The sequence below is a fragment of the Globicephala melas genome, chromosome 13, assembly GCF_963455315.2.
Source record: "Globicephala melas chromosome 13, mGloMel1.2, whole genome shotgun sequence".
NCBI lineage: Eukaryota > Metazoa > Chordata > Mammalia > Artiodactyla > Delphinidae > Globicephala > Globicephala melas.
In genome coordinates, this window is record NC_083326.1 from 55,906,322 (window position 1) to 55,924,912 (window position 18,591).

At 39.1% G+C, this 18,591-nt stretch overlaps 1 protein-coding gene and 1 non-coding gene across 10 annotated transcripts in view; both read right to left on the reverse strand.

The window, feature by feature from the left end:
• The window catches only part of DLGAP1 (DLG associated protein 1), a 1,249,700-nt gene that overhangs the window by 497,848 nt on the left and 733,261 nt on the right, over positions 1 to 18,591 (reverse strand). The gene's annotated exons all lie outside the window — the stretch shown is intronic.
• TRNAC-GCA (transfer RNA cysteine (anticodon GCA)) lies at positions 1,065 to 1,137 on the reverse strand. The gene has a single exon. It is a non-coding gene; the product is annotated as a tRNA-Cys (tRNA).

Genomic DNA, 18,591 nt, shown 5'->3' on the forward strand with positions numbered 1-18,591 from the left:
ACCTTTGTATTCTATTGCTTTTGCAACAAAAATGTTGCCTACAGCCCGAAATATACAGAACAGCCCATTCTTAAGGCTCTGACCTTTAAAGGTATAACACTTTTCCCTTCATATAGAGATAAAAAGTTGCAGAACAGAGAATAACATTTGTCTTGTTGGAGGTTTACAGGAATGTCATGACCTGACCTATGTGGACAGCTGCAAGAACAAAGGATTCTGATACCAAGAAGTCTGAAACAACCAGCCACACCTCCTCCCCTTTTAGTATAAAAGAAGCCTGAATTCTAACTCGGGTAAGATGGTTCTTTGGGACACTAGTCCATCATCTTCTTGGTCTGCTGGCTTTCCAAATAAAGTTGCTATTCCTTGTCCCAACAACTTGTCTCTCAATTTACTGACCTGTCATGTGGTGACCAGTACAAACTTGGACTCAGTAACAACGTGAATGGTGTGTTTTTAAGGCCACCACACTTGGTGCTCAGAGCTTGTCAATTCCAATATTAACACTGGTCTTACTTGGAGAGTACAAAGGGAGTTAACAACTGGTGCACTAATAAGCAAACTTTAGAGGTTAAGGAATGTTAATTCATCATTGAAACCAAAGCACTGTCATCTGGGACTGCAAGCTGAGTCCCTGTGTTGTCAGGATGCCCATAAACTTGGCTAAGGCAACCCTGCATAAGAGGAAAGTCGCCTTTATTTATCTGAATATATAAGATGCAGAAGAGAGAGGATTCTGTATTTAATTTCAAATGCAAACCATTTCTCATTTAATTTCACCCGCCTGAAACACCCTTATGGATCTAACAACTATCCAGTTTCTAAGGTCTAGCATCAGCACTCCAAAGCCCTGTTGCCCTTGATCTGATAGTCTATAGGATTGATATTCTACAGAGATTTTCTATACCACAATCTAGTCCTTAGGTTCTACCTTGGTTTTCTCACTAACTGATTCTCATTTGGATTAAAAGCATAATATCTTTTTTTTTTTTTAATGAGCATCGCTTTAGCTTTTATGTATTTTAAAAAATTTTTTGGCTGTGCCACGGCATGAGGGATCTTAGTTCCCCAATCGGGGATCGAACCCAAGCCCTCTGCATTGCAAGCATGGAGTCCTAACCACTAGACCACCAGGGAAGTCCCAAAAGGATAGTATCTTTCTATCCTTTTCTTTAAATTTGAGTATAGTTGCTTTACAATGTTGTGCTATTTTCTACTGTACAGCAAAGCGAATCAGTTATATGTATACATATATCCTCACTTTTCTGGATTACACGATAGTATCTGTCATATCTTACACTTTCCAATCAGCTTTTATAATAAAACTATGATATGTTAATATATAATATAAATAATGCGTATGTTAATATATACATAAATAAGCATACCTTCCATCCCCACATATTCCTCTTCTGACTTTTCCTATTTTGCATTTATCACTATCTGACATACTGTATATATTTACTCTCTTTTAATTTAATTGTTGTAAATGATTAAATGTAATCAATGTAATACAGACTGCAGGAGGGCAGGATTAGTTGTCTGTTTACTGCCAGATCTCTAGGCTTGTAATTGTTTCACTTAATAGGTTTTCAGTACATATTAACTGAATGAGTGAATTACATACTTTGTGTTTTGGTATAAATTTTAAATCAGGTATATTAATGTTATGCTGTGCCTGGCTGTGGTTACACGCCCCAGTACAACGGATGATGAATATTAAACAGGTAACATCGGTTCTGTGTAGACGTTCAGCGTCGTGGAGCAAAGACTCCAAATCTATTATACTGTATGTATAATACATAGTGAGAGACGTTATGTGTTTTTATATATGTTTACATTTTGAAGCTGTAACTTTAATCTTCTGATTTCCAGATATTTGAAATATCAACAATAACGTGGACTGATTTAGATGTTTAGGTTATTTGCAGGTACGGATAAACATGAGGCACAAACATGTATTTCTTAAACACAGAGGATAAAATATACTCTACAATATACATTGTAGCCTAAGAATGGTTTTATTTTGTAGTGACTGTGTCATAAATAATAATGGAAATGAAGAGGAATCATTTAGGGAAACAAAGAGCCTGAACAGAGGGAAGGAGATGAGCTGGTCTTTGATCTCTACTGCCATCTGCTGTGTGTTGGGAAAACAGCAACAAAACGTGTCAAACGTCTGAAGCCTGAGAGCTGCGAAGGGCTTCAGAAACCATCCAAACCAACTTCTGCAGGTACAGGTGAGAAAGAGGGACGTGAGAAATTAAGTGACTTGCACATTTGTTGTCTGTCTTGTTACCAGCAGAGCAGAATGTGAAGGAAGTGCTGTTTAGTGGCAAAAACACGCGTTCTGGACTCAGATAGGCTTAGTTTAGCATTTGAGCTGCCTGGCCTTAAGCAAGTTACTTAAGACTTTCTGAGTTTTATTGTCCTTTTGGGATGAATAATATTTACACTATATGATTTATATGAGAATTAAATGTGATTTCTTTCCTGCTGACTGAAAGAGATATTTCCATACAGATAACAAGGTTTAAGCCACAAAGAAGATAAAATAATCATAAACATATAGAACAACATAGCTTCTTAAATATCTGAAGCAAAAATAATAGGCACAAGGGATCAAAAATCATGTTGGGAGACTTTACTACATGCCTCCTCAGAAATCTACTTATTAAGTGATTTAAAAAAATTTTTTAAGGTGAGGACTGAAGTACTGTTTCTCAGACTTTAGTGACCACAAGAATCATCAGAAACGAGTCCTACATAGAACACTGGTGTTACTATGAGGTCGTAATCTTTATTCACATCTCTACTCAACCAAGATATACTTCTTTAGGAACCCCTGATAGTTTGCAAAGAACGTATTTTTTATCAGAGGTAACCCAAGCTAACGTGGGAGACTGACTACATGATAATTTTGGTCTATTTTAGGTATTTCAAAATTTTACTATTATAATTCTGTAACTGTGAACATCAATATTTGACTTATTAGGATTTTTAGAAAAGGGAAAATACTTATCTAAAACCTAAAGGGTAAATATAATATATACATATATACACATGTGTATGCATATTTTATATTTGAATATACATCTGTATATATATATATTCATAAACCTGATTAAAATATGTCTTGAAAAAGCAAAATTATTGAGAAATCCTTGGTCCCTATGTGAATTTTTCCTTGGGATAATTTAAATATTAACACTTTCTCATAAGAAAATAATATACACATCAAAATAATAAACTGATAAATCTTATAATTGTTTATATTTCTCCTGGTCAGTTGTCCATTTGCTATTTATTTGTTTGTTTTTTGTTTTGTTTTGCGGTACGCAGGCCTCTCACTGTTGTGGCCTCTCCCGTTGTGGAGCACAGGCTCCGGACGTGCAGGCTCAGCGGCCATGGCTCACGGGCCCAGCCGCTCCGCGGCATGTGGGATCTTCCCGGACCGGGGCACGAACCCGTGTCCCCTGCATCGGCAGGCGGACTCTCAACCACTGCGCCACCAGGGAAGCCCCCATTTGCTATTTAAAATGCTTTATAATTTAATGATGTGAAATACAGCTAATCAACTCTCAGACCACCCGGCACAATGTTCATTCCCATATCTCTCAAGAAGTACACGCCAGCATTCTTTCAGGAAAATGATGTGGCTTTCATTCTACGGCAGAATTACCTCTAATAAACAGTCCCATTATTTTAGTGATTCCTATTTCATAATGTATAACAATTACACTGTTTTGATATCCCCGACTACAAAAAAGTTCTCCTGTGACACTGCAGTATGTCCAGAAGATGGGCTTGCTTGTCTGAGCTATCTTGAAGGAGAAGGGCAAGAGACAATGAGAGCCTTCTTACTTGCAGGCTGTCATGATTTCTGAACTCTGTTCAAATATCCATTCATGTTACAGAGAGAATGTCAACTCTGTAATTCAAAATTCCCATTGTTCCTTAAGTATACTGCAGCCCCTACAGCTGTAGTACGAGAGAAGAGTTTTCGTCTGACTTAAGGTCATAACTTTCTCTGCCATTGAAAAGTATTTCTTTATACAGAGGATAAAGAATGTGCTCACATATGTGTGTCTCAATTTCAATTATCTCATAGTTCCTCCAGCTGCCTTATAAGAACGGAGAGCATCTGCTGTGCCTGGCTGTGGTTACACGCCCCAGTACAACGGACGATGAATATTAAACAGGTGACATCGGTTCTGTGTAGACGTTCAGCGTCGTGGAGCAAAGACTCCACATCTATGTTTTTCTGTAGACTTTTTCTTTAGAACAATTCTTTGGAGCCCAGATAGTTTAGAGGCACAAAGCAAGAAGCCCTTCCTGCATTTTCAGTTGAAATATGACACCACTGGGAAGGTGAAACTTTTTTTCATAGATTGAGATTGGCTTCTCTTAGATGTGATCTGCCCTAAATAGTCAGTGTATCAATCCTATTAGAAATCAACGCTCTTCACCTTCATCGTCATCATCATCATTTTCATCACTATTATCCTTAGAGTTATTTATACTGTTATGAGTTACATGTAAGTGTCAATTAACTCAGTTAACCCTCTCAACCCCAAGAGGTGAGTATTATTATTACATCGTGAGTTGACCTGCGAAGAGACGAAGGCAGGGGAGTTTAAGTAAGTTGCATACGGTCAGAGTTAGAAATGCTCGAGTCAGAACTTGGGTTCTGGAGTGAGTCTGCTTGGATTCAAAATCTGGCTCCCCCAGGACAAACAGTGTGACGGCAGGGAGGTTTCTTAACTTCCCTGAAGCGCAGTTTGCTCTTCTGTAAACACGGTGCATGATAATGGACCACGGAGGTTAAGATGGGGTGGAGAACAGGGAGACTATGAACTGTAGAAAGAGGCAAGACTGGGCTAACTGGATGGCATAAGCTCGCGTTACTATTCATCATTTTTTATATTTATGCTGTTACTTACAGATGTCTAAGTAACCCAGATCTTAATCCATAACCAAATTACACAAATAAAAGCAGGGTTTGGCAAATGCCAGTTTCTGATGCAAATTAGATTCGAAGGTAAAAATCTACATAAACCCTAGAAGACACAGCTGTTTATCCAAGAGGCAAATGGAATTAAGAGTTCACACTTTGGTAAGGAGAGAACGAAGATATTAAAATGTCCTGTCGTCCCTAACATAGCGCGTTCTTCCAGAAAGAAGAAGAATTCATTTTAATCCTCCAACTTCACACTTTCAAATCAGGAAAGTCACCTCCAGGCAGTGCTATCTGAGGATAATGAAGGGGGAAAAAAAACAAAGAAGCAAATCTAAAAATTCTGACACAAGTGTTTTAATGTATAACTCAAAGTGACCTTATTTTAATGTTAGCTGGAAACAAATAAGCAAAGCGATTCTTTACACACTTAACAAACTAAGTAGACAGAAGTTCTAGAAACTTCCTATGAGTGATTTTCTTTCAACATCAGCTGCTCAGTAAGAAATAGAAAAAAAACCCAACAAACCAACTCCGTTGACACTGGGAGGAAACGTGTAGATACTAACAATCTTTCTGTTTTGGAGCTCCTTAGTCAGATGAGTCAATGAAAGTCAGATTATTTATAGCAAAGATTTTCTTAGTTCACAACTTAAACTCTGATAATTTAAACACCACAAACTACTAACCTAGTAAGACTTTCTGGAGATAAAATGGAAACAAAAAGAATGAAACAAAGTCAACGTTTTCAACCAAAAGGTATAAGGTGATGGTGAAGGTAGTGAAGAACAAATAAGTTCTTTCTAACTTACTTATGAGCTGATATCCTTATTTATAGGAATAGATTATTTTGAAGAAAATAAATGAAATTCATCTTTTCCCCACAACCAATACTTTATAAAAGTTGAAATACTTCCTCATCAAGAGAGATGCAAAGGAAGCAAAAGCAAAAATAAACAAATGGGACCTATTAAAAGCTTTTACACAACAAAGGAAACCATTGATAAAATGAAAAGACAACCTACTAAATGGGAGAAAATATTTGTAAATGATATGACCGATAAGTGGTTAATAGCCAACGTACATAAACAACTCAACGGTAAAAAAACAAAAACAACCCAATTAAAATATGGGCAGAAGACCTGAACAGAAAATTTTCTGAAGAAGACATACAGATGGCCAACAGGTACATGAAAAGCTGCTCAAATCACACTGATCATCAGGGAAATGCACATCAAAACCATGAGATATCATCTCACACCTGTCAGAATGGCCATCATCAAAAAGATCAAAAGTAACAAAGGTTGGCAAGGATGCACTCTTGGTGGGAATGTAAGTGGTGTCGCCACTGTGGAAAGAAGTATGGAGGTTTTTCAGAAAAAATAAAAATAGAACTACCAGATGACCCAGAAATTCCACTTATCCATATATCTGAAGAAAACAAAAATGCTAAGTTAAAAAGTAACATGCACCCCAATGTTCACAGTAACATTATTTACAATAGCCAAGATACGGAAGCAAGGTAAGTGTCCATCAACAGATGAATGGAGAAAGAAGCTATGGTTTGTGTGTGTCCACAGACACACACATATACACACACACACAGTGGAATACTACTCAGCCATAAAAAGGAATGAAACCTCCCCATTTGCAACAATATGAATGGACTTGGAGGGCATTATGCTAAGTGAAATAATCAGAAAGAGAAAGCCAAATACTGTATGATGACACTTGTATGTGGAATCTAAAAATTACAACAAACTAGTGAATATGACAAAAAAGAAAGAGATTCACAGATATAGACAATGAACTAGTGGTTACCAGTGGGGAGAGGGAAAGGGGGAAGGGGCAAGAGAGGGGTAAGAGATTAAGAGGTACAAACTACTATGTATAAAACAAGTAAGCTACAAGAATATACTGTACAACACAGGGGATATAGCCAACATTTTATAGTAACTATAACTGAAGTATAACCTTTTAAAATTGTGAATCACTATGTTGTACACCTGAAACTTACATAATATTATACATCAACTGTACCTCAATTAAAAAAAAGAGATATGCATGCAGAAGATATGAGAATGCTTCATGTCAAATAAAGAGCTTTGAACTAGGGGCCAATAGATGCGGATTCCAGATCTAGTTCTACTAACTGCCCAAAGCAGGATAAGTTTATTTACCTCTCTGTGCATCAGCGACTTTTTTTTGGATCACATTATTGGATGGACATATTATTTACGAGGTTCTTTCTACTCCTAATGCTCTAGTTAGACACACTGTTTAATTATATGGTATCTCAGGGGTTGAAGGGCTTCAGCAAGCTTCTCTCACTTAAATTTTCATAAAAATGGCTGAAGGGAGGGAGAATCTGCTTCACAGTTTTCTGAAAACCTAACAGCAAGAAACTAATAGCAAGAAATCTTCGAATGTTTTAATATGATTGCTCATTCTAGACTTCTGAGCTATGACTGGGTCAACCTTTCTTTACTGTGTGAAAAGAAATAACTAGGGAAGAAATGAAAATACTTCCTTTTCCTTCCTTTCTTAACACATATTACAAACTAAAAACCATTCAACCAAGTGGAACAGAAAATGACCTGAATCTCAAATCACTAGAAAAAATGTTAGCAACTACACTCTATTTTCTGTTCCAGTCCAAGTGGAACAGAAAATGACCTGAATCTCAAATCACTAGAAAAAATTTTAGCAGCCCCACTCCATCTGAATGCACCCATAGTTTTTTATGGCTACAATGAGATCGGAAAAATGGGACTCGGCTTCCAATTCCTTTGATTATTTCAGTCGCAGGTACACTGTTCCCAAAATATAGATAGTAAATGGTGAGTGACAACAATCTCATTGAACAAAATCACAGACAGCTTATTTTGTCTGGCATAACTGGTCTGGGAAATGACGGCAAGCACAGAATGCTATTCATTCTAGAACTAGAACTCTAGAACTAGAACTCTAGAACGTAAGTATTAATAACAACATTAAGTAAGACAATAACAGATTCAATGTTGATATTTCTTTCCAGCAGCAATGAGCCAAGCACTACTTCTCATCATCACAAACAACTTGTTCAGTTGTATTTAAATGCAACCTGAATTTGCAATGCTTTACAGGAGACATGCTGATTATCCAGAAAAGAATGTAAAGATTAGAAAAAAAAATCAGAATCTGTCGTCTGTAATCTAAGAATGGAGCTTATTGTCAGATCTGGACCTGAGATAGGAGATAGCAGGGCCCCAGGCTGAGCAGCCGGTACTTCAAGACAAAGACAATGGCAGGAGCAGGGCTCTGCTTGAGTAGAAGATAAGGAGGCCACAGTTTTCTTGGGATCAAGGAGACCTCCCAGACCACACATGCACAGAAGAGATCCTCAGGGGTCAGGGAAGGGAGGGGCCGCCAGCCCCTAATAGGTCCCGCCAACCTCCCAGAAACCCTCGTACTGGAATCCATCGTGGCTAAAAGGTGTTCGTGCACATCAGGAAGGGCCCTGAGTCGGACCAGATGTGGGCAACAAGCAAGATGATTGGCCAGAGGGAACCTGGAGAACTGCCCCCATATAAGCAATTTAAGCCATTCCAAAAGCATGCAGCTCACTCCAAGCCTGCCCGCGTGTTCTTCCACACATACTTTGCTTCTCAAAAACGCTTTCCCTGTTTCACTACCTCCACCTCTTCGCTGAATTCTTTCTTCAAAGACGACAAGGACCGAGGTCCTGTTTCAAGCCCGCTGGCCCTCATAGTGTAGGGGTTAGGATTCAGTGCTCTCACTGCCACCGCTTGGGTTCAATTCCTGGTCAGGGAAATACGATCCTGCTTCAAGTTGCTGCACCCCATGCCCACACCCCCCAAGATCAGACCCACGAGAGCTCTGGGGGTCCTTCCAGAGTTAACTCTCACATCTCACCTTATGTCATCTCTTTCTTCTCCCTCCTCCTCCTGCTGCTCCTTCCCCATCACCACCGCCAATGCTAGTACATCCCTGAGACTCTTGTTTTCTGACGGCTCTCTCCTCTCCAGCGTGCCGTGAGCTGTTTCACTTTTTTAGTTCTCAGCTCAGTTTCCCCCACATACGCTGTTTTTCTTGTCTCGTTAGCATGACACCATATATCTCATTTTTTAGAAATTATGTGTAATGGAGAGAGCTCACTACACTTGGTCCATTTGACTGGATCTCACATAAACTTTCTAGAACTGAAAGTTAACAAAGGTCTGATAAGAGCCTCATCTACCTCATCCATCTACCTTGTAAGTGTTGAAACTGTATTTTCATGCATGGGCTTGACTTAAAATGAGGAATTAACCCAATGAAGGAGAGAAAAACAAAACAAAACACCCTAATGTGAAAGAGCTAAGTTTTGGAAAATGACGGTTTGCATGTTGCATCTGGAGGCATCATCACTAATGCTTTTGCCTTGATAGAAATACGTTGCCCTCTGCACTTCCATTAAGTTGTCCGCCCATTTTTTGTCTCCCACACACCCTGTCTTCTTTCTTTTTTCGTCGTGTTTACCACTATTTGTTATTCTATAATAAGTGCCTGTTTGCTGGATGTTTGTTTCCTTTACAGACTGAAGGAGGCCACAAGGGCAGGAAATGATTCTGCTCAGAATAGGTCTCCAATAGATTCTGGTTCAATTAATTTCAGCTATGCTATCCAAAGGGTCATGGTTAAAGAATCAGATTTTGTCCTTTGATTATTTTATCTTCTAAATGCGTTTAATTAATGCAAAAATGTTAAGGAAATGGATTAAATAAATCGGTTAAATATCCAGTGATTTTTTTAAAACGACATTCATTTTATAGGCATTCAACTCTAAGTAGGGAGGAGCCATGTTTGAAATCAACATTCCCACTGGCGTTTAACTTCCTAAATCTTAAAGATGACGCTAGGAAAAGTAAGCTACTTAGAAGTTTAAAGGTGCCAAAGCACTTATGTACATTTAAACTATTAGGTCATTTCTGCCTTCAGGCATTCTGTAAAAGTAAGCATTTGGTACTCAAGAGCTCTGAACCACAGAAGTGACAAGTCCACCTAATAGGAATTTAAACAGGCCATGTAAACTGTCAGATGCCACCACTCACGGTAGAATATGGACTAGACATTGAGGGCAATGGTCTGACTGCTGTGAAAAATGTCACGAAGTTTTCAATGTTAGGGGTTTTCCTATTCATTGAAAAAACCAGATACTTCCCTAGGTGCCTTTTTAGTTTTCAAAGTTTAAGGTAAACCAGATCTTTCCTCAGGGAAGTAAGTTACTTAAGGCTTAAGGGACTTGACAGAGTTACAATGGAATCTAATATCGTCACATATATGCTTCTAGAGAGGCTATTCCGTGTAACTAATAAATCGATACTGAAATATTAGAAGGTGAAAGCACCTACAATCGAGAACTGAGGGAAGCAGGGCCAGCATTAGATCCGCTGATGTGACTCATAAAACTCTGCAGGACACATTTTCAAAGTTCCACCCACTTATATTTAAAAGAAGTCATAGAATAGCTGGCCCAGTTTAAGACACGTGGCCGTAAAGGACACTCAGGATCTCCGGGGAGGGACATAACTCCCCTTGACAACTCCAGTGAAACCAGAGTTGACAACCTCCAGTGCAGCTTAAAGTGTAAATATGGAGTGAAGCAGTAGATGTTTCAGACACTGGATCTGATTAAATCCTCAAGATCTCCATTTTGCAGATGAAAAAACTGGAGCACAAAGAGGTTATAGACACGTACATGGTAGCATGAGTGCCACAACATTACAAAACACCAACAGTCTTTGTCATTTACTTTGAAGTCATTTCACCTAACCTTGAAACCTAATACTCAGTAATGTTTCTTGGGTGGAAAAATGGAGGGTTTGAGCGAGGAAGGTGAAGATATGAACATAGAAATAGATTTGTGTTTCCTTAAAACCTGAGAATTCTTAGGTAACACAGTCTGCCACGTCCAGACTTATGCCCTGTGATTTAGTCCCCATGTGGACCAGTTAGCAGTTCTCTCTTTTCTGGCCACAGATCAGATTCCTAAACTTTGACTGTTTTACAGACACGTTCTCCTGTTCATAAAGCTTAGGTGATGAGAGTGTGGTTTGATGATTAAGAGACCATCATTATTGCTGGAAGACGCCACATACGGACAAGGGCCAGTTAGAAGCAACCATTTCCCATGTAAATTCAAGGCAAAGGAAGGTGGATGGGGCAGGGTTGAGCTCTGAGCCCCATGAGGTATATGCTCACCATCCGTCCTCCATCAGCTTGTGGAGAGAAGGGAACTAGGAAAGAGCTGGTGGGAGGGGGTGTGTTGGAATTCTTCCCATGGATGTGAGCCAAGGGGCCACCTTCAGTGTTCATTTTTATTCCAGATCCAGGATTTAGTACTTGGTTCAGGTGAAAAAGATATCTTGCGTACAGAGCAGAGTCAAAGGAACAGAGGTAGATCTGACCAGGGGAGAGAAAACAAGTAAAAAGAAAGCTGTGCTTCTGATCTTTACACATTGGAGACCTTACAAAATGCTCATCTATTTCCACGTGAATATGAGGTTAATGGAGTCTGTCCAACTTCCATGTGCGTAAGAATCACTAGCCTGTTAACGATAAGATTTCAGAGACACAATGCCAGAGTCTCCGATTCAGTAAATCCAGAGAGAAGCCAAGAATCTGTAATTTAAACAATTTCCCTCTAGTGAAACTTACACACTCTTGGAGAAAACAGTGGCCCGAACCACCCATTAACTAGCAGATGTACCTCTGAAAATGAATCTGTCATGGTTTAATTCAGGATATTAAAGTGTTTGTTCATCAAATTCTTCTCAGTTAAGAATGTTCAGAAATAAGTCAACAATAAAATTGGTATTATAAGCTGCCTGGGAGCCATTTCTTCTCCTTTTGCTGGGTAATTTCCATGTTTAAAGAAAATTTCAAGTTCGAGTTTGTTCTATTAAAAAGGCTTTATGACATTTATTCAAAGAGTCACACTCCTATTTACCAAGAATGTGAAGTGAGGGAACAATCGATTCGAAGTTCTTCTTTATGCCCCAAATTAGACCCTGTGCAGTGCTTTCCTCTGTACTATTTGCTCTTGAGGAACGAGGATTTAATTTTAAATCCTATTTCACTGCGCCACACCGTTGCTCGTCATGAAGTACCTTATTTTTGATAATGGGAGCTATCCGAAGTCCAAGATCAATTAAGGAAATAAACAGGAATTTTCTAGATGGTTGTTTGCCTCTGCAGGAAGGGAGGAGTGTAATTTCCATAAGCACCCGGTAACGAACCAGATGGTGTCGCGTGGACCAACCCTTCCCTTTCTACTTTTTGTAAATGTTCGCTTCTCTGACTCTACAAGGCCCCAGCTTGCCCCCCCACTCCCTACCACCTCATCCTCCCTTCAAAATGACCAGTCACCTTGGTACAAAGTGAGTTAGAGTTTGGTTCACACTGGATTCTTGTCCCTGTATTACTGAGTAAAATCTGTCCTTCCCACTAGCCTCTGGCTTTGTCTGACACCAGGCACTGCACGAGATCTTTTACCCTCTAAAGACCCCTTGACAGGGCCTCCATTTTTGCAGAAGGGGGAAATGAGGCTCTGACAGGTATAGCTGGTGTCAGAACAAGATTCCAACGGAGACCTTCTTCCCTCCCGAGTGCGTACTCTCTTTGGGGCTGGCTTCATTGCATAGGCAACTTGCACGGGTGCACAGGACCCCATGCTTGGAAGTGTCCCCTGCTTGGTCTAATGCTCTGCTGTAGCTGCCTTGAAATGCTTAATAACTTTTGAACACAGGGCTCTATATTTTCATTTTGCACTCGGCCCTGTAAATTATGTACCTCACTTCATTTCCAGGGCCTGCTTCAGCCTAGAAATCCCCCAAACATTTCAAACTCAGAGCTAGAAATTCTGATGAAGTTCTACTAAGAAGGAATAAATGTACATGTGATCCCCACTATAAATGAGGGGCAGGGTAGGAAGCTGCTCAGGGCAAAAACGCCTGCAACAGTCCACCTAAGTGTTGGTAAGGATTTATCACAAATAAAGATTTGATCTCCTGATAAATTCTGCTGTTTAAGTTTCTGGCCAAATGACTTAGTTCGAATTTTATTTTGTTTCATAACATTGGCTTTTAACATCTTCTGGTTACAATAGGGACAGAGCATTCCTACTAGGAGCTCATCTTTCTCTAAAAACAATGTACCTTTTTTTGATAATAAAAGTAATGTATGTTTCTTGTGGAAAATATGAAGAAGAAAAAGAATCACCCATAGCTAAGTGGAGAAAATATTTTGTTACATATCATTTTTTCTTAGGAATTGATATGTGTCTAGGTACACATTCTTATTTTTACTGATGTCTGTCTATCAATCGGTCAACTAAGGGCTTGATCTATCATCTATCTACCTGGAATCACAGAATTTATGGTTTCAATTTGAATCCTGTGGTTTTCTTTTTTCATTTAATCTATTCTAAGGATTTCCCTTATAGGGAAAAAGGCTTCTTTACAAGAACCTGTTTAACAATCTATTGTTAAAAATTAGATTTGTTCTCTTTCTTTTTGTTTTTGCGGTACGCGGGCCTCCCACCGCCGCGGCCTCTCCCGCCGAGGAGCACAGGCCCCAGACGCGCAGGCCCAGTGGCCACGGCTCACTCCGCGGCACGCAGGATCCTCCCGGACCGGGGCACGAACCCGCGTCCCCCGCATCGGCAGGCGGACTCCCAACCACTGCGCCACCAGGGAAGCCCTGTTCTCTTTCTTTTTAAAAGTTGTTTTTATAATTGGCTCTGAATGCCAGGAGCAGGTAGCAATTACATTCAGGATGGTTAACGGAGAACACGTTGCATACTCAAAACTGCAGATTATAAGTCTATGAATCAGGAGGGTTTTCTGTACTTACAGGACATAAATTTAGAACAGATCATTCTATATTGTTCTATATATACCAGAAGAAAATTACTGAGGCGGACCAGGCTGTCTTGGTGCAAGTGAATGGTAGAATTAAATGGGTAAAGGAAAAAGGAGAGGGAAAATACTCTTTCCAGAATCTATCCAAATGTCAACCTCTTTAAATCAAGAAACTAATTATTGACTGCACAGACAACTCACCAAGGCAGAAAAGAAAATGTGGAGAGTCTCGGGGTTTATGTCCCCCAAGCAGTGATTATATGCCATCAGCATCCGATTCACTTACATGTTAATTAGAGGCTTTATTTTCATTGAAGAATCTGCTTCCTTTGTTTAATTCAGCTAAACAAGCTCAAAAAGAAGCTTGCTACTTAGGAAACCTTTAATCCTCTATTTTTATTTTAATTTTAACATCTCTATTGGAATATAATTGCTTTACAATGGTGTGTTAGTTTCTGCTGTATAACAAAGTGAATCAGCTATGCGAATACATATATCCCCATATCTCCTCCCTCTTGCGTCTCCCTCCCATCCTCTCTTTATCGCAGGAAAGAATCTTCTTTCACGTTTAGGACAAGACTGTCAGTTACTACTTAGCCTAGATCTAGAGTTGTCAAGTTGTATTTTTATACCTCAATTTAATAACATATGGCAGGAGCTTGAGAGCAAAACTTTCTGTCAACTTCTGTTTTACCAACTTTACAAGGTCGTGCTCCTTTGATGCAGCTTTTAAATCACAGGGCTTTGTACTGGCAACTCACCTTGTCTGATCTCAGTCCCTGTCCCCAATGAAAACAAAATGTGTTTTTCCACTTTGAACACAGAGGGATTTCCTTAGATAACTCAGAGTATAATTACCTGCTCCAGTCAAACGATCAGAAATTAAGTTCTGCACACTTCTCTGACCTGACACCTTCTTCCTTCCATGTTTCAAAGGTCTTTTTATTTTCCTTCTCTTTTGAATTCCCAATTATCTCTGTTTTGCTCACTGTGGGAACTTCTTTTCAAAGTGATTACTGACTTTGCCATCACCTTCCTTTGATTGAATAATGTGAAACTTACGCTGGGCAGAAATGGGAAGAGAAGGTCCTCACTTACTTGAAAGGTGTGCAGCAAAAATAGAAATGAGACTTTTCTTTTCTGATAAAGAAAACAAGGGAACAGTGAACAGGCTAGAGAAGTAACATAAACTGGCCTGAAAGAGTTAATCACTCCTAGTTTTATTTTAACTGTTGCTAATCTGTAGTGTCTGTAACTAGATTTGTACTTCACAAAGCTAACCTATCACTCCTTAACACTGTGTGAATTATATCCTGCACTCCCTTGTAGCATTTGCATTTCAGAAAGAAGGTCGCAGGCCAATAACCCAGAGACAAACGGACCCAATTAGCTGGCTGCCTGTAACCGTTTTGAAATAAGGCAGGAAGAAGAAGGCAAGACCTTCACTACTTTGAGCCTAATCACCTACAGTAGACCAGGGCTATATAACCTCTCTCAGTTGCCCAGGGCGGGGGGCACAGTTCTTGAGGCACTAGCCTGCTGTGTTTTCCCCTCTGCCTGGCAGAGGAATAAAGCCATCCCTCTTTCCCTCCAAATCTCTGTCTCCGTATTTCTGTTTGGCATTGGTGCACAGGGAGCCAAGATTTTGGGCATCAGGCGGAGACTGCAGAACGCTCAGCTCTGCTTCTCCTTGGTGGGGACTAGCTAAGCAATGGGCAAGTTTAGACCTGGGAACCAGTGCAGGGGTAGTGTGTGATACCATATGGGTGGTTGGGGAGAAGAACCTGGGGAAGCTGCTGGATCAAACTTTAGAAAAAGAGGGCTGAGAAGGCATTCCAGAGAGCACTGGGTTTTGAAGTGTAGGCTGTCTGCCATTCACTACATCCGGTTTGAATTTAATCATTTCACAGCTTTCTCCGTCTTGGTCTCCTCAGAGCAAAGACCAAACAAGTATGAATAAAGCTGCTCTCTAAAGTGCTAACTAAAAGTGACATTCTTACTAATTAACTTAGTTAACTAAGTTAACCTACAACTTAATCCTTCAATTACTAAAAGCATTGAGTGCTATAAATTTTCCTGTAAATACTGCTTTAAACGCTTCCCAAGTTTTGATGTGTATTGCTTTCATTTTCATCCCATTCAATATATTCTAAAATTTCCATTGTGACATTTTCTTTGACCTATGGGTTATTCAGTAGCAGGTTTTTTCTATTCCAACTTTGAGATATAATTAACATATAATATTGTATAAGTTTAAGGTGTACTACGTGATGATTTCATGTATGTATATATTGCAAAATGATTACCACGATAAGGACAATACGACTAATTAACACATCCATTTTCACAGTTACTTTTCATTTTTTTGGTGACAACTTTAAAGATGTACTCTCTCAGCAACTTTCACATACACAATACACTGTTGTTACCTGTAGTCATCATGCTGTACATCACATTCCCAGACCTCATTCAGCATTTAACTGGAAGTTTGTACCTTTGACCACGTTCCCTCATTCCTGCCCCCATCTCTGCTCTTGACAATCACAAACCTACTCTGTTTCTATTAGGTCTGATAGTTAGGATTCCACACATAACTGAGATCATATAGTATTTGTCATCTCCTGTCTGACTTATTTCACTTAGCGTAATAACCTCAGGGTTCATCCATGTTGCCAAAAAACGGCAATATTTCCTGTTCTTTTACAGCTGAGTAATACTCCTGTATATGTATATTCACATATATTCATAAATATTCATCTGTATTTATATATATTCATATATATATTCACATACATATATACACACACACACACAATATTCCTCTTTCTATAAAAATCACTTCTTTGCCTATTCTTCCATTGGTGGACACAAGTTTTTTCCATGTCTTGGCTATTAATGAATAATGCTGCAGTGACATGGGGGGTGCAGATATCTCTTCAAGATAGTGATTTCATTTCCTTCAGATCTATACCCAGAAGTGGAACTGCTGGATCATATGGTAGTTCTATTTTTAATTTTTTAGAGACCTCCATACTGTTTTCCATAGTAGCTGCACCAATTTAATTCCTATCAAGGGTGTATCAGGGTTCCCTGTTTTCCACATCCTAGTCAACACTGGTTATCTCTCTTCTAACAGCCATTCTAACATGTGTGAGGTGATATCTCACTGTGGTTTTGATTTGCATTTCCCTGATGATGAGTAATGGTGAGCAGCTTTTCCTGTACCTGTTGGCCATTTGGAAGAATGTCTGTGCAAGTCCTTGATCCATTTTTTAAATTGGATTATTTCTTTTTATGCTACTGAACTGTATGAGTTCTTTATATATTTTGGATATTAACCCCTTATCAGATATGTGCTTTGCAAATATTTCCTCCCATTCCATAGTTTGCCTTTTTATCTTGTTGACTGTTTCTTTCCTGCGCAGAAACTTTTTAGTTTGATGCACTCCCATTGATTACTTTTGCTTCTGTTGCTTGTGCATTTGGTGTAATATTAAAAAAAATAATTCCTAAAATCAACATCAAGGAGCTTCTCACCTATATTTTCTTATAGAAGTTTTACAGTTTCAGGTCATCTGTTTAAGTTTTTAATCTGTTTTGAGTTAATTTTTGTGATTGACATAACATAGGGGTCCACTTTCATCCTTTTGCATGTGAAAATCCAGTTCTTTTGGCATTTATTAAAGAGACTTTCTTTTTCCCTTCAAATATTCTGGGACCCCTTGTCAAATATTAGTTCATCATATATGGGTTTATTTCTGGGCTCCTGATTTTGTTCCACTGGTCTGTCTGTTTTTATTCTAGTACTTTACTTTAAAAATCACTAGAGCTTTCTAATACAGTTTAAGTCAAGAAGTGGGATCCCTCCAGCTTTTTTTTTTTTTTTTTCCCTTCAGGATTGCTTTGGCTATTCAGGATGTTTTGTGGCTCCATACGAACTTTAGGAATTCTTAGTTCTATCCGTAAAATTTGCCTTTGGAAACTTGATAGGGATTGGGTTGAATTTTTAAGTGGCTTTGGGCAGTATGGACATTTACAATAATAATTGCTTTGGTCCATGAACATGGGATATATTTCCATTTATTTGTACCTTCTTCAAATTCTTTTATCAGAGTCTCTCACAGTTTTCAGTGTACAGGTCTTTCACCTCCTTGGTTAAATTTATTCCTAAGTATTTAATTGTTTTTGATGTTATTATACATGAGATTATTTTATTTCTTTCTCAGACAACCTATTGTTAGTGTACAGAAACACTACTGATTTTTGTAGGTTAACTTTGTATCCTGTAACTTTACTGAATTAATTGATTCATCTAACAGGTTTTCGGTGCTTTCTTTAGGTTTTTCTATATATGCTATTGTGTCATGTGCAAACAGAGACAATTTTACATCTTCTTTTCTGACCCAAGATTTTAAATATAGTTCCCTGTGCTATACAGTAGGTCCTTGTTTATCTATTCGATCCTGTGTTTCTTAATGGGAATTTCACACTCCTCTCTCTCCACACTAATTGCCCTCCCCCCTGGGAGGAGAAGTGATTTGATTGAGAAGACAAAGCTCTTGCTTCTGTCTCTGGGACCTGCAGGGCCTGCAAGCCTGTGCCTTCAGCCCTGCTACCTCCCAGGGTGAGTGTCCTGGCAAGGCTTCCCCGCTTTATAGGTGCCATCTGCCTCCCCTACCTCACACTGTTCTGCCTGTGCCCTGGCGGGTAAATTAAATTTGAGGGAAGAAA